This window comes from Juglans regia, chromosome 15, assembly GCF_001411555.2.
Source record: "Juglans regia cultivar Chandler chromosome 15, Walnut 2.0, whole genome shotgun sequence".
NCBI classification, from domain to species: Eukaryota; Viridiplantae; Streptophyta; class Magnoliopsida; order Fagales; family Juglandaceae; genus Juglans; species Juglans regia.
The window spans coordinates 5944167-5957685 of record NC_049915.1 but is presented as its reverse complement, the minus strand read 5'-3'; the positions used below and the strand labels follow the sequence as shown (position 1 = coordinate 5957685).

Below are 13519 nucleotides of genomic sequence, written 5' to 3'. Positions count from 1 at the left end.
ATTTGGGTGTGTTAGGATTAAGTCATTTGTATAGGTTAGAGGTTTTGTCACATAAATGCCAAAGGGGGAGATTGTTGAGGGAAAATTTAGTTGATTGGCATATTCTTGTGAAAACCTATGTAAATTTGAGTTGTAAAAAGGGTTGAAGCGGTGTAACATGAAAAAGATTGAAGTGTGCCCAACACAACTCTTCTGGCGCTCGACTAACGCTCGAGCGAAACCTTCTAGAGAGGTTTGCTCGACTTGCGCTCGACTCAGCGCTCGAGCGAAGCCATCCAAAGAGGTTCACTCGATATCTGCTCGACTCAGCTCTCGAGCAGCACCCATACAGAGAGGTTCGTTCGAAGTGCGCTCGACGTAGTGCTAGAGCATAACTCTTCCAAAGAGGTTCGCTCTATGTGCGCTCGACTCAGCACTCGAGCGAAATCCATACAGAGAGGTTCGCTCGATGTGCACTGGACTCAGCGCTCGAGTGGAACCCATACAGAGAGGTTCGCTCAAAGTGCACTCGACGTGGCGCTCGAGCAGAACTCTTCCAGAGAGGTTCGCTCAACTTGCGCTCGACATCTCGCTCGAGCCAATGTTCAAGACAACGTGCGCTCGACTTGTGCTCGACATCTCGCTCGAGTCAATGTTCAAGACATCTTAAAATTCAGGGTTTTGAGCACCGTGATTTATAGGGACTATAAATAGAATAGCTTATTTCTATTCTTTGGGGTGGAAAAACAGAGCAAAAACCCTAAGTGTTTCAAAAGCCAAAGAGAGAAACTTTTTCCTCACCTTGTGAATCTCTCTTGGACAAACATATATCCATCACACCACACTCAAGATCAAATCTCATTCAAAATCCATTGAAGTGGACATGTTGACTGTCCGGAAGATTTCCGGAGCTGCTGTTAATGCAGAGATCGAGAGATTCTCGTGGAAAGGTATAGAAGGTCGGAGTTCCGACACTACATGCGTGTAGAGATCGAGTGGGTCACTCGTGATGTTGCAAGCCAAGTTTAGGAACTACTAAGGTTTTGTGAGTGTCTCTAAATTGGTTGTAATAAACTTTTTCTATAGTGGATTTTAGGTGGTGCCTTACACCCGGAGTGGTTTTAGAATTTGAAGAAATTCTTCAAATGAGTTTCCACTTCGTGACCAAAATCATTGTGTTGATTGTTTGTGTTTATTGATTAACTGTTTGTTTGTCTCTATTTTTGAAAAGATTATCAAAATTGGATTACACCTATTCACCCCCACTCTAGGTGTAGTGAATGGTAAAATCACTGCTTTTTCACGATTGAATCTTTAAAATTCAGAGGAATCAGGACTATATACACAGCTATTCCTATCTAAGAATGGATCAGGATCTCAACTTACCACTTTTAAGCAAGCTGCTGCCTCTTGAAAGAATTCACAGTTTCTTTCCAAGTCTCGAAAACCCCCTCCCCCTCCTTATCTCTCCGTCCCTCGATTTCCCTTATCCCTAATGGAAGCAAAAAATATTGTACCCCTACAGCCACCCACTTATGGAAATGTAATCACTGTTCTCAGCATTGATGGCGGAGGAATAAGAGGGCTTATCCCAGGAACCATCCTTGATTTCTTAGAATCTGAGCTTCAGGTTAGATATATACAGCAATATAATGTTTCATGCCTAGAGAATCCTCCACCCAATGTCTCCTTCATTGCATTTTTATTCACTTTTCAAGCATGCACGCTGTATATATATATATAAGCAGAATGTTTCAGCATGCATGTAATCTTCTATCATTTACACTGAACTGTTTGTGCATGGTGCAGAAGCTGGACGGGGAAGATGCAAGAATTGCAGATTATTTTGATGTGATTGCAGGAACAAGCACAGGCGGCCTTGTAACTGCCATGCTAACTGCTCCAAATGAAAAGAACAGACCTGTCTTTGCTGCTAAGGATATCAAGGACTTCAACTTAAACCATTGCCCTAAAATATTCCCACAAAACAAGTAAATTTAGAACTCATTTGAGATGAAACTATACTTTTCATGAGGACAAAGCTTTCCTATTTGATTATTAGCCTGATTCCATTCATTTTAGTTACTAAAACGAGTTATGTACTTTTTCCAAAATTGCAGTTGTCCGCTATTTCCACTTACTACAAAGATCCTCAAAGCCCTTTCTGGACCCAAGTACGATGGAAAGTACAAGAATGCATCAGACTTTGACTAATGTTGTCATCCCAGCATTCGATCTCAAGCGACTGCAGCCAACCGTCTTCTCTAGCTATGAGGTTGAATATCAACTTCTCTTCAAATAGAATCAATCTTCAAGACTGATTATTACACGCTTTTCTCATCCTCTGATCAATTAGGAAGTGATTGCAAATTATGGAATACTAAGATTCACTTTGGTTTCCTTCTTTTATGCACCAGGTAAACAAAAACCCAAGCTTAGATGCCCTACTCTCAGATGTATGCATCGCAACCTCAGCTGCACCAACTTATCTTCCACCTTATTACTTCGAAACCAAAGACCCAGAAGGGAACGTCAGAGAATTCAACCTTACAGATGGTGGGGTAGCTGCTAATAATCCGGTAACTTTCAAGCTGTTTCAGATCCTACCTGAAGCTAGCCAATAATAGTAATTTTAGCATTTTCTTTTTCCTGTGAAAAATATAATTCAAAGTAGTACTGGTGTTAACCTGCTAAATTGGTGTCTTTTCCAGGCTTTACTTGCCATTGGTGAAGTGACAAAGGAGATCCTTAGAGGAAGTCCCGAGTTCTTCCCTATAAATCCAATGGACTATGGCCGGTTTTTGGTCATATCATTAGGAACTGGCTCACAGAAAGACGAAGAGAAATACAAGGCTCGTGATGCAGCCAAGTGGGGCATACTAGATTGGTTAACCAGAGGTGGTTCCACCCCAATAATTGACGTATTTTCTCAAGCAAGTGCAGATATGGTTGACATCCATCTCTCTCAGGTTTTCCAAGCCCTTCATTCTGAGAAAAGCTATCTGCGGATTCAGGTATATCTTCATGCATGTTTATTCAAATCCATATTTCCATGACGAGTTGGCATGTTTTTATGCACTCGATTAACATGGGCATGTTTAATATTTGAATCAAAATGATGCAGGACGATACAGTGAGTGGGGTAGTATCTTCTGTGGACGTTGCCACAACGAAGAACTTGGATGATCTTGTCAAACTTGGAGAAGAATTGCTGAAAAAACTAGTCTCTAGGGTGAATCTGGATACTTGTAAGACCCAGCATTACTGGACCCATGCACAGGGTTCACATGTTCAGAAATAGTTTCACGGGTTCACGCCATGCCACGCATCGCACGGTTCGTTTCCATTTTCGTGCATGTTTTTCTTCCCTTTTATTTAGGTTTGATCTACTTTCTATTTTGGTCTATATATATATATGAAGCAACTACAACCCTAGGCTAAGTGCCGCTCGGTTCCCTCTTCCCAGAAGACCACGGGTTCTCTGCAAAACACCAAACCGAAGCCTCGGTCTGCAACATCAATCGGCCACCCGCAGAGTCACTTCCGTGCAGCAACTCCTCCACACACAGTCTCGCCAGTAGCTCATGCACTCGGAGTCCCTCCCCCAGCCGTGCGCCACCGTCCCTCCGGGTTCCACGTCCGGTTTCTCAGCCACTGGATTAAGAGCCCCTCCCCTGTTTTCACGCCTAAAAACAGAGGAATTCTCCCTCCATCCGTGTGCTGCCTACTTGGCAATCCTCACTGCCAGCCATCGTCGCACCACCATCAGTCCTCCGCGCGCCACCTCTGCCCCTCGGTAAGCCACGGACACTCCCTCCCCATATCTTCCACTCCACCTCTTCTCTCATTTTTTTTACTGCTCGGTTTCAGCTCTCTCTCTCTCTCGGTTTCAGCTCTCTCTCCCTCTCTTCCCGTGCGACGCCATCGAGGAAGGTCTTCACCACCTCTGTCCAGCGTCTGTCGCACTCCCACGGTGCTGCTGCCTCGAGTTTCTTTCTCGTGAGTATGTCTCCACCGTCACTTGCTTTTTTGCCTCTTCTGATTTTAGTTTTGCTGTTAATAACAGTTACTTAATAAGGAAAGTGTGGTTTTCTCGAGTAACAGGTAGGAGAAAAATGTTTTTTTTTTTTACCGTTTCGCCCTTTTGTTTAAATCATCAACTAAGTTGGTATTTTTTTTTTACTGAAATGTGTTTCGGATGAAGGGTATTTATCTATTTATTTATTTTTGTTGTTATGTTAAAATGAGTTTTAGGTTTAAGTCTCATAAAACATTATTTTTGTGTAGAAAATATTTTAACAATATTGTTAACAAAAACTCTAATTTCTTTTGAGGAGTTTTGCATGGCGTATTTTATAAGACTTTTTAAAGTAGTCTAAATATTCTATTAATTTATAATACATTGTTGGTACTTTAGATATTGTTGAAGATTACTCTTTATTGAGTTCGGCAAATGCCTAGATATTTGTTCGATTAAATCTCTTATTCGGTACGAATTCGACTAAGTGGATATTAGTGGTTTTAGATAATGGTGGTATTATAGGAATTATTAGAATTCTAGGTTTTGAGGATTTAAAATAGGTTCTTAGGTTCAAATATCGAAATACATGATTGATTGAAAATTTACAGAATTTGCGTGATTTTTATAGGTGACGATTAATATTTATTCGGCTTCGTTGAGGAATTTTGAAAGATTAAAGAATCCAGGTAAGCGGGGTTCCTATGCTGGATTTGCATAAAAAGAAATGAACTGAGGTTGGTTTGTAAAAAAATGTGCATGTTGTTTTAAAAAGAAGAAGTGAAAAACAACCTCAGTATATGTTTTGCATTCCCTCATGAGATACATATGAAAGAGAAAAGAAATGTTTTTGACATGAAATGTGTAGACATGAGCAATATTTGACATGTTTCTGAAATATGCAAAAGAGCGAATATGATATCATTGAAATTTTTATGCATGTGATATGAAATGATATGGATCTGTTTTTGATCAAATAGAAATGATATGAATATGTTTCGCACGTGTTTTGATATGATATGGATATGATAAAACTTTGGCATACTTATCTGTTCTGAATATGGTTCTGAAATGATGATACTGTTCACGTGATATGGTTGGTACCACCATGATATGATATGAGTGCACCCACTTTGGAAACAAAGTGGTCTTTTTACGTGTTCTTTCCTGTGTGCACACTCGGGGCTCCGAGATTGAAAAAGGGGAAGTTCACCACATGATACTGCCTGGTTTGGCCACCGGGGATAGCACAACCCTACCACGGGGGTTAAACATGGTATATGATATGACATGATAAGATGGAGATGTTCAGTTATGTTATGCCAAAGTGTTTTTGAATATGAAATGGATCCTCAAATATGAATTGTTGACTTGAGTATGAAATGTTTGAAAAGTCGCTCTGAGTTTCTGATAACACGTTTTCTGAGATCTGCATATAAAAAAATAAAATGTTTTGTTTCTGCATATTGAACTTTCTGAAAAGGCTCATGTTTACATGCTAGTATATGTCCTCTGCTTACTGAGTTGTTGATAACTCACCCCCCTTATCTTCATATATTTTCAGATGATATCGATTTCCCAGCTGGGGGTCAGGAATAGAATTGAAGCTGGCTAGATATGGATGGAAGGATTGGGTACTCTAGAGTACCATTGTTAGTAGATGGATTTAACTTGAGCATTTGAAGTACTTTACGTTGTTTGGACCTATTGATACCTAAAGGTGTATTGTTATATTTTTGAGGTTATTGGGAGATTGTGGACCCCTTTTGGTTTATGTTTTGTAATGATAACTTATGGAGTTTTGTTATGGCTATTTGGAAAAATATGAATTGTGTGCTAAACATGAAGTCCTTGGAGTTTTAAGTGCTGGGAGAGACAGGTTTGTTAGTGACATGAGTTAACTCTCCGGACCCTCGGGTACGGGGCGTTACAATACTGGCCTCTTTGAACCTACAAATAGCGAAACAAATGCAGAGGCTCTCGTAAGGTATATTACAGATGAAAATGATTCGTATAGTCTAGACAGTGTGAGAGTCTTTTTTAAAAAAATAGATCATAAAAGTCCGTTTGGTAATGTCAAGTATTCTAACATATTTTCATATATTTCCTTCTCAAACATCAAAACATGACAAAACACTTTTCAATTTCATATTTTTAAATTTTATTTAATCATTACAATTTTCTCAAACTCTGAAACAAAACATAAAAAGTATTACTATTTTTAATTTAATATTTTCAAACAAAAATTATATTAGAAAACATAAATGCTAAACCCACCGAAAATTTGTCACAAATGTGTCCCGAAGCTTTTTTTTTTTTTTACTTAATGATTAAGGAAGTGTTTTTTAACGATATTGTGAATTTTATCATTTTCTTAAAAAAAAATTTGATGATTTAAAAAATACATGAAAAAAAAGAAAAGAAAAATAAAAAAAATAAAATATACTTTTCGGGACACACATTCGGGACAAACTTTCAGTTGGTGTAATGTTACTCTATTAGAAAATTATATTCAAATAATTTTTTAATTTATTCAATTTTTTCTCTCTCCTTTCCAAAAAATCAATAAATATTTTAACTCAAACTATTTTACTACTATTCACAAATATACTGAAATATTCTAAATATCCAAACAAGCCAAAATGCACAAAATTTGCACACTCATACTATATATATCTAGCTAGCTAGCTAGCATTACTCTTTTATATATATTAAAAAAAAATTTGTTTGGAGTTTATTTTTTACATTAAGATATATATTAATAATGGAAAGCATAAAATATGTCTTTGCTGCAGGTTTGCAAAACTTCTTTCCCAAGAGAGGCATCTTCGCCATGCTAGGTCTCCCGTTGGAAATGCTGAAAGTCATGATCATCACAAATGATGACGTTACTTTTTCCTAGGGTTTTGGCTTCCCTGTTTCTCTCGTTTCTGGCCTATCAATCAAACTTTCAGAGTGTCAACGTGCATGCTTACCAAACCAGCAGTGGATTAATGTTCTTTCACCTACCGAATAAACGCTAACTGACAACAGCTACAACATACCTAGAAACATCTTTTATGTTTTAAGCACCCACGATTAATTGAGAGCACTACAAGGTTCAACAATTTTGCCAGCGATACATAATCGCTGGCAAAACACAACAAATTGCTGGGGTATATATATGCCAGCGATTTTTTAATCGCTGCAAATTCGCCGGTATTAACGCCCCATTTTAGCTCTAATGCAACGGACACCAAAACTCGCTGCCATATACTAATATCCCAGCGAATTTTTTTTCGCTGCTGATCAAGAATTAATCGCCGCTAATTCGAAATAGGATTCTGTCATTAAACGCTGCGATAGATTATTAGCAGCGTTTACTACTCGCCGCTAAAAATGCCATATATCGCTGCCAAATATATTTGCCAGCCACTCCACAAAATCGCCGCAATAGAAAAATCGTCGTATATTATCATGATGCAGCGATTAATTATCGCTGCTATATCAATATGCCGGCGATTTTTCTATCGCCGCCATATTATTCATGGTATATAGCAGCGAATATTATATCGCTGCTAAATACTATTATACGGCGATGTATCACTCGCTGCGAATTTGTTTTCAAACAGTTAATTATATGGCGGCGATTTAATATATCGCCGCGATATAATTACGGACGGCGAGTTTCCAAGATCGCCGTAATATACATTCTGCTTCATAAAGGTATTTGCGGTGAATATTTAGTCGCCGGTATTGAAATATAGTAGCGATTTGTGCATCGCTGGTTTAGGTGAATTTAAGAGTAGGTTTATAGCGGCGAGTGAAAATTCGCCGCAAAATGAAACTAAATTCGCCGCTAAACCTCAATTCGTGTTTAAATTTCCTGAGCTTTATTTTCTTTGTAAGCCTGTTTTTAGTTGTTCCTAAATGCACCATTCATAATCCAAACTCATTCATTCAAGTTGCTAATCAATATAACATGCAAAATAAATACATAAAGTTCCATCCAAGCCCATCAATAAAATCCAAACTCATATATATTACAATGGGGTGGTGTATTAATGTATTCTCATATACAAACTGAGCTTTTATCCTTAATAATAAATAAGCATCACAATCAGCCCGTTACATGGGCACCAGACACAGCACAACAGAAGACATTAGGAAACCTGGCCAAGGTCATAGCTCAAAGATATCCACCATAACTCCACCCATACAACCCATTATGGCCAACTTTAGCAAGCCCTCGTTTAAATGTGGGGTGCGGCTCCAGTCAGCTCATCATCAGCATAAATCTGGCAAGCCTTGTATTTTAAAGAGCCTTCATTAAGCCCACGTCGAGCAGTTCCTCTATTGTCCATCTGTACAAATGGTAAGAATATATAAAAAATCATGAGCAATAATTCAATCAATTTTTCAAAATAAGTAGTATGATGTTGGATAAGACCTGCTCGAGAAGCAGGTAGAATATAGCTTTTATCAATATGTTCGACAAAATGAGTGGAGTATCCACTATCCACTCCAGACTTATGTTTGACACCTCAAAACATGTGGAGGATCAGGATTCCAGACTTGACCAAAAAAGGGGCTGGATTGGAGTATTTTTTTTAGTGTGTGTTAGATTTACAATATCTAAGCAACACATCCAGTTTTGGACAGGGAAAGAAACCAGGAACAAAATAACCTATATATCTATATATATATATATAGATATATAAAGTCTTTTATATATATATATATATATATATGCTTTCGCCTTGATCTGCATATATATCTATATATCTATATATCTATATATATAGATATAATCACTCTCATTTCATTATTACCCTGATCCTCTCCCTCCTTCTCCTTTCCAGCTTTCTCGTCCTTCAAATTCTTTCCTATATTTTAAACAACTTGAGTTTGATATCTCATTCTTGATTGAGAGATATGGGGGAAGAAGCTAAACAGGTGATATTTTTGTATTTTTCAAGTGTTTCTAATTCATTCCCATGCGTTTTGACTATTTTCGGGCTGCATTTAATTTGTTCTAATATTGGTTGATTGTTTTTTATTTGTATATGGTAGGAACAAGCTAAGGCAGAGGCTCAGCCATAGGAGAAGAAGATCAGAAAACAGAGGAGAAGAAGGATCAAGAGAAGCCATAGGAGAAGGAAGAGCCAAAACCACCATCTAATTTTTTTGTCTTGTACGTGGACTTGCATTGTGTTGGATGTGCCAAGAAGATTGAGACTTTATAATGGGAATTAGGTTCATCACAAATCAATGTCAATATTACTTTCTGCAACAAAAGTTCCACACTTATATGTTTTCTAATCTACTTTGATTGTTCACAAGGCATTATTTCTATTTCTGATAGTTATAGATGATCAATATATCATACAGAACTGAGAGGGCTGGACCTAAGTATTTGTATATATCAAAAACAGAAAATCTAATGGGTTTTCGAAAAAGGCATTTATTCTTTATGGATATCAGAGAAAGAGTTAACGTACAATAATTCATGATCAGGAAAACAATTCCCACAAAACTCTAAGAAATGCACATTCAAACAACGCAACATTATTCACAGAAATCTTCTAATTTCTGTATTAGAAGCTACTTGTAAAGGGCCATAAACGCTGCAACTGAAAAGGCTCTGTTTTTGCAAGAATATCACCCACGAATCGCTGCATTATAGTAATATCCACAGCTTAGACCACCACGTACGCATAAGGCAGGTATACAAAAATTTAAACCTCAAGGAAGGACACGGGAATCATATTGACAGTGACAAAAAATTATAGTAGAAACAAACAAAAAACCTATGAACCACTGCAAGAAATTTGGGAAGGTTTCTCTAATAGAAAAATTAGACCCCAAAAATATACCTGAAAGGGAATTTATTCCCTACAAATCAGCCTCGGTCGTTCGCAAGATAGATGCCCAAAGACTTAGTTCCAGCCAAATATGGAGGCACTATTTCCCAGTCTAATTCAAGGGGCAGGAAACGACTGGAAATATTGAAGCGACACTGTCGGGGAAGTCAAAAATTAGCATGTAAACTGGGGTAGGAGGCACTTTAAGTTGCAGGTGAGCTGTCCATGGAGGAACATGAAAGTATAGGAAAATGGGAAATGGGACTCCGAAGGTGAATGGAGGAGTTTCGGCAGTGAGGCCTTCAAGTGGCATTCCGTCCGTCGCAAACAGGAGTGATCGTCGGCATAAGCAGGAGGTGGAAGCGCTGTTGAATGGTGTTTGGCGAGTGGGTTTTCGTATTTCTTGGATTTCGTCGAAGTGGAGAAGAACAGGGCGTGGGGCGAAAATGTTTGGGGGGAAATTAGAGATATTTTCGTCTTTTGCCGCCCAGAATCAATCCCGGCGTAAATTTGTTTGTCGCAACAAGTTAAAACATATTGCAGCACATAAATTTGTTGCTAAAACATTCACAATCGCCGTAATTAATAAATTAACCGAAGTAGTGCACTGTTTTGTATTAAAACATACGGCGAGTTGGAAATCGCTGCAATATATTGCATATGGCAGCGAATTTTATTGCAGCGGTTTATTAATCGCCGGTAAATGACATATTTCTTGTAGTGGAGCTTAGATCATATTTTCAGATGTTTTAATTATATATCAATGTGTGTCTCAATTACTATTGTTCCTTAATTTGGGTTTAATTCTTTTTTTTTTTTTTCCTTCTCTCAATAATTATTGGTTCTGTTTGTCTCGATTAATGTTTCTGAAAGTTTTAGCTTTAGTTGTCCGATTGGATCAAATGGATGCATGGTTCTTAATTCCTTCAGTAATTAGCCTCTTGTTTGGTTGCTAAGAAAGGAAGAAAATTAATAAAGCGATTTATTAGATCGACATTGTGAGCAGCTTTCCGTTGATGGATTAATATTATTGTATTTAGATCTTCTTTTTTGTTTTATTTTTTTCTTTTTCATGATTGATAAGTCTTGTGATTAATTCCTTCCAAACAAACATTTAGAAAAAGGAGTGCAGAAAAATGAACATTTGTGACGGATTATTTGTGACGAAAATAAACTCATTTTAATATAAAATAATTATTTTTATAAAAAATAATTGATCATAAATAAATAGTTTTTTGTAGTGAGCAAGAAAGTAATTGTAATAAAATAAACTTATATTTATGTATCTAAAATTGTATGATTAATATTTATGTGAGTAACATTATAGACAGATTTGTATTTATTGTATTATCAGTGGAGTGCATTCGATTTCAAGATTAGTACTACCGATCAAGTTGTTGATGATCAGTATACTTATGGGTTTCTCTTTTCCACAACAACCAAATAGTATTGCAGTACCTGTCATTGGACCTACTAAAATTAAATGCTGATTACTGAAAGCTAAGAGGGGGGAAAAAACAAAAAAAAAAAAAAAAGTTAAATCTTATTAATTATTGCTGAATTGATAATTACAGTAAGAAAAAATATATTCATTATTCATTTTTTGAACATCTTCTCATCATTTTATGATGTGGCATTAAATGATAAGTTTATAAATAAAATATAATATATAGTCTCTAATTATCTAATGTCATATCATGATGAGATGATGATGAGATGATGAGTAATATTACTCTTAAAATACTAATGATAGATATAATTGGTGTTTAAATCTCATCTCATTTCTTTTGAAAAGAGTACAGTCTATTATGAAAAAGTTGATATTTTTTAAGTGGAAAAAAAAAAAAACTTGCCTATTATATATAAAAATAAAATTTTATGTACAGTCATTTTTACATATATTCATTACGTATTATATTAATATGATTGGTTGCGTCATTTTATTTAATATAAAATAACTATTTTAACCAATTATACTAATGTAATGTACAAAAATAATTGTATATAACAAAACTCATATAAAACTAGATCATGACGCGGTCGTAAGATCTACATGAATATTACATGCACATCTCTTTTCGAATTATTGAAAGTCTTATCAATTTTATCCATGAGCGCTGAACATGCTAGCTAGCTGTACTCGTGATCTCTTTAACTTCCAAATTAATAAAATATCAAATGTCGTTTTCTATCAACTTGAAACCAGCTTATACGTCAAAGAATAGGAACAGTTTGTGACCAGAATGTGAACTGTGAAGGTTTGTAAAAACCACCGTGAATTTCAGGTGGATTGTATCCGGGAGGTTGCTCCATATAAACTTCTTCCTGAAGAATGCCATTTAGAAAAGCATTTTTCACATCAAGTTGGCGAAGTGGCCAGTGGTTAGACACTGCCAAGGAAAGAACAACACGAACAGTGGAGGCTTTGACAACTGGACTGAAAGTGTCATTGAAATCAAGACCTGGTTGCTGGGTGTAGCCTTTAGCAACAAGACGGGCTTTGAGACGATCAACGGAGCCATTTGCAAGGTACTTGGTGCGAAAGACCCATTTGGAGCCAACGATATTTGTACGTGGCGGTCGAGGTACTAAGTCCCAAGTGTGATTTTGATGCAAAGCTTGAAGCTCCTCATCCATGGCAGCAATCCATCCAGGGTGTTTGGCAGCAGTCTTGAAGCCTTTGGGTTCGCGCATGGTGAGTAAGGATTTGATGAGATTGGAATTTGGAACCAGGCATGTATGAAGGGCCCGAGTAGAAGGTTTGAAAATCCCAGATTTGGCTCGTGTTTGCGTTGGGTGGGTGCCAAGGATTGGTGCTGGTCCTGGATTTATAGTTGGGCTCGGAGCGGAAGCTAAGGCTGGAGTAGGCAAGGAGGAAGACAAGGGAGATCCCGGCTCATCCATAGCAGGTACATGCACAACTGAAGTTGGAACAGAACTACAAGGGGAGTTAGTTAAACAAGAGCTACACAAATCCAGAATGGTAATGGGCTGTGAGGGAGAAGAGGTAATTATTTTTGGAGAGTGGGTTGCGGTCGACTCTAGAAAGGTAGAAATGGAGGTAGTGTTTAAAGGCCCAGATTGAGTGTTATTTTTATAAGGGTAGCCATGGTCGTCAAAAACAGCGTGTCTAGAAATAAAAACTTGATTAGTGAGACGATCAAGACAGCGAAATCCATGATGGGACATACTATAGCCAAGAAAAACACAAGGACGACTACGGGGGGCTAATTTGTGTGGAGCATAATCACGTAAGTAGGGAAAAACAAGACAACCAAAAGGATGAAAATTAGAGTAAGAAGGAGGCTTACCAAAAAGAACCTCAAAGGGAGAGCGATTATTAAGAAGAGGTGTTGGCAAGCGGTTAATAATGAAAGTTGCAGTGCTAAACGCGTCAACCCAAAATTTAAGAGGGACATGAGAGTGAAAAAGCATAGCAAGACTTGTTTCAGTTATATGTCTGTGTTTGCGCTCAGCGCGACCATTTTGAGATGGAGTGTAAGGACAAGACATTTGATGACGAATACCCGAGGAAATTAAGTGACGTTGAAATTGATGATTAGTGAATTCAGTTCTCCCATCACTTTGAAAAATTTTGATTTTAGTAGAAAATTGATTTTCAACAAATGTATGAAATTGGAGAAAAATACGTAAAAAATCCGATTTATGTTTTAGAGGA

General features: G+C 37.3%; 1 pseudogene; it reads left to right on the top strand.

The window, feature by feature from the left end:
• The first annotated feature begins 1363 nt into the window (after positions 1-1363).
• On the top strand, positions 1364-6887 carry LOC108992320 (annotated as a pseudogene).
• Positions 6888-13519: the final 6632 nt, after the last annotated feature.